Raw genomic sequence first — 3,963 nt, 5'->3', positions numbered from 1 at the left:
TCTTTCAAAAACTTAGCATAATTTGGCATCTGTTCTAGAGCATCTACTAATGGTATATTTATATGCAGTTGTTTTAAAATATCTAAAAATTTTCTAAACTGGGAATCATGATTTTTCTTAACTAATCTTTGTGGAAACGGGGGAGTAGGGGTAAAAGAAGGCTGTACCTGTGGAGGAACACTCGGGGTGTCCTCATTACCTTTTCTAATATTTTCTTTTTCTGGTGTTGTTGGATTTTCTGGTATCTTTACAATTGGTTCAGTGGACGGAATCTGTACATCTGTTGTTGGCATTGTTGGTCCATCATATGCCAGTCCACTCCTGAGGGTGACAGCTTTGCACTGTTCTTTCCCTTCTCGTTTTGGTAATTCAGTATGGCCTGGAAAAGAACCTTGTGGTCTATTCTTCAATTCATTGGCGAGCTGTCCCAATTGGGTCTCGAAATTCCTCATTGATGCCGCTTGGGATTGTATCACTGCGTCGGTTCGGGCCATGTACTCCTTCATCATATTCTCAAGATTTGAGTTGTTATTTTGAACTGGTGGAGTCTGTGTTCTCTGATTGTACTGCTGTTGCGGTGGTGGGATGTATTGCTGTGTAGGTGGAACATAGGGCTGCTTGTTCTGTTGGCTCTGCCCTTGATTAAAACCGCTCGAACCTCCTTGTCCTCCCCATGAGAAATTAGGGTGGTGCCTCCAACCTGGGTTGTAGGTGTTCGCATATGGGTTAAAGTTCCTATTGTTCCCATGTCCTACATAAAAAACAGAAGCAGGGTTATGTGGACAATTATGATAAATATGGTTTTCACTGCAAAATGAACAAATGAGATCGTTGACTTGGCAAACAGGGGCAGGAGTGCAATAATCCGACTGCACAGGTTGTATCGGCGTGGCTAATGGATTTTTTATTCCCAATGCCATCTCTTTCAGCCTCTGGTTCATTGTAACCATCTCTTTTTGCATCGAGGTCGCAATGTCCAGAGCCAAAACTCCAGCTGGATCTTGCTTCTTTGGTGCTGCCCTAGATTTTTGCGAACACCATAGTTCGTTATGTGAAGCTAAGTCATTTAGGATGTCAACTATCTCGTTGAATGTCTTCTTTGTAAAGGCTCCGTTGGCAGCATTGTTTAGCATCATCTTAGTAGGATGATCTAAGCCTCTAAAGAAATGTTCTATCTGGATGCATGCCGGCAAGCCATGGTTCGGACATTTCCTGATTAGTTCTTTAAATCTCTCCCACGCCTCGTGAACAGGTTCACGATCATACTGTCTAAAGAAGATGATCTCCTCTCTGATATCAGCGTGGCGAGTAGGTGGGAAGAATTTTGTTAAGAACTTCTCCACTAACGACCCCCATGTGGTGATGGATCCCGGTGGAAATGCATTGAGCCATGCTCTAGCTTGGTCCTTCAAAGAAAATGGAAAAAGTGTTAGTCTCAGAGCATCGTCTGTTATACCAGGTAATCGAAATGCATTTGCAATTTGAATGAATGATTTCAGATGATCATGTGGATCCTCATGTTCCTGCCCTCCAAAATGTCCAATTGTCTGCAACATTTGGAACATCATTGGCTTAAGCTCAAAGTTTGCGTGGGCTGGAATAGGGTTGACTATCCTTGAATCAAAGTTCTGAAAAGCCGTGGCGGCATATTCTCGCATTGCCACGTCTCTGTTGTCCGCCATCTGGATATGGTTGAATTCATCATTTCTTGCATGATCCCTCATATTACCGTTAACAGCAGGTGGATCAACCGGATCACGAGGTGGAATATCTACCATTGATGTGCTCGTACTCTCTACCTCACTTTCAGGACTGATTTCACCTTCTCTCTCTTTTTGCTTTTCTAGTTGTTTTCGAAGTCTTTGCTCCTTTCGAGTTTTTCGAAGGGTCCGCTCAATCTCAGGGTCAAGGGGTAGAAGAAAAGATCTTGTGCTCATGCACTTTAACTTACCCTTGTGAGATAAACGACCAAAAATATAGAACAAAAACGGTGGATGGAACTTACACCCAGCAACAATTCACAAAAATAAAAACTAAAATAATTTGAAAATAATTTTAAAACTAAAGTCCCCGGCAACGGCGCCAAAAACTAGACTGGGCGTTTATGCTGAACGCACGCGCTAAGCGTGGTAACAATTATATAGATGCAAGCGCACACCTGTCAGAGTAATATAAAATGGATGGAGTATCCAAGTATCGATCCTCAAGGACTTCTAAATAATTTCCAAACTCTGAAGTTTTAAAGAATAGTGAATGTTGAAATGAGTGATTCTTGTAAAATGGGAAGTGGTCACAAATAATGGTTTTGGATTTGGGATTTGGACTTATAATAATAAAACCTAGCCCGAATTACTTCAAGTTAGCCAACAAAGAATCAAGGACATGCTAAGGATAATATGCATTTTACTTTAGAAACCAACGACTACGCTTCTCACTTGACTTATGTCTAAGCAAGTTCAAAGTCCTAAGACATTCCCTAATATGTCTATTATGAGAGATATCTTAGTTTTAGGATGGAAATAGTCGCAACCTCGGGTTAAGGTCCTATGTCTAGGCTACTTAAGCGGAACCCTTATGTCTAAGGCGCTCCTCTCCTCGGTTTAACCACTCAACAATGCAAATAAGCAACCTTTTCAGTATTGACTTGTTAAGACTTACAGTGGCCTTCTCTAAATCCTAACTTTTTGGGAAAACATGTTGAGCAATGAATGGAAAGCAAAAACACTACTTCTTAGCAACCCTTTTTAGACATAAAAGGCTAACTATCCATATCCGGGCTAGAGACGGGAATTTAGAAAGACATATTGAAGAAAATACAGCAAGTAAAATGGTTGAATGTGGAATGCATGTGTGAAAAACAAAGTTAACTAACGGAGAGTTTTTATCGGGATTGAGAGCTTCGCCCTTCTCTTTCAAGCAAGGGGGAGTGTCACGTGCTCTTTCCTCCAAAAACACAACTCTCTTAACTAAAAATAAAGTAAAGGCAAAGGGAAGATAAGCAAAGTGCTGGATTTTTATATATTTGAATAAGTAGAAAATGACTAAGTACAAATGGAAACAAAACAAAGCTCAATAAAGGAATGTAAAGTGCTCGGGATTTAAAAACCAAAAGTAACTAATGAAAGCAACTCAAAAGTACTTAGAAAGCAACAAAGAAACACTAAAAATGATCAAGAGAAGGAAGCAAGGCTTGATGAATTTGGTGGAGAAGTTGCTGGAATTTATAGCTGTGCAGAATTGGTTAGGTAGGTCCTAAAACGATGGTGAATCACCCATTTCCAACTCTTTTGACTGACCAAATCGTGCTCAAACTGATAGTGGAACACTTCTTCTACATGTATGCATCGGTTGGAACCACCAAAACGCATTGGAAGACGCGTTTCATTAAGGGCAAAGTTGGAAGAAAACCTGTTTTTCTGCAGGCTTCCCAGGCGCCTGGCGCCTCCCATGTAAGTTTTTCCGTCTTTTTGCTTCTTTTGATTAATTTGCACTCCCAAATGGTCCTAAAATGTCATAAATACAATATAAGCCAACCACAAACCATAATATATGAATTTTGCATGAATTGGAACTCAAACGATCGAGAAAAATCCGAAACAAAGCTGAAACATTGTAAAAACAGCATCTAAAACCTTCTTTTTACGCATGTAAACAAGCGTAATCATCTAGTTATGAGAACTTATTGGAGAAAGCTTAGTTTAGGTAATTGAGTCCTAATTTTAGTTGTGTTAATTGTTATTAGGAAGCTTTAAGGAATTTCTTTTAGTTTGCGAAGTTCAGGTAAGTGGATTCTATCATAAGTTACCGCCTTGTATGTTTTGTTGTATTATTTTTTGATTGTAAGAGAATTATGTTATGTGTTGCATTGTTTTGTTATTGAATTATGTTATTCATGTTGCTTAAATATATTTTGTTATTGAATGGTGATTGTGGTTAAATTTTATGTATTACAAAGCATGTTAT

General features: G+C 39.3%; 1 non-coding gene across 1 annotated transcript; it reads left to right on the top strand.

Moving 5' to 3' along the window:
- Positions 1–1,191: 1,191 nt before the first annotated feature.
- On the top strand, positions 1,192–1,298 carry LOC148208671 (small nucleolar RNA R71). The gene has a single exon (XR_015788627.1). It is a non-coding gene; the product is annotated as a small nucleolar RNA R71 (small nucleolar RNA).
- The last annotated feature ends 2,665 nt before the right edge of the window (positions 1,299–3,963 follow it).

This window comes from Momordica charantia (assembly GCF_013281855.1).
Source record: "Momordica charantia cultivar OHB3-1 chromosome 10 unlocalized genomic scaffold, Mcharantia_2.0 BLBB01000010.1, whole genome shotgun sequence".
Lineage (NCBI taxonomy): Eukaryota > Viridiplantae > Streptophyta > Magnoliopsida > Cucurbitales > Cucurbitaceae > Momordica > Momordica charantia.
This window is presented reverse-complemented; position numbering and strand designations above follow the sequence as displayed.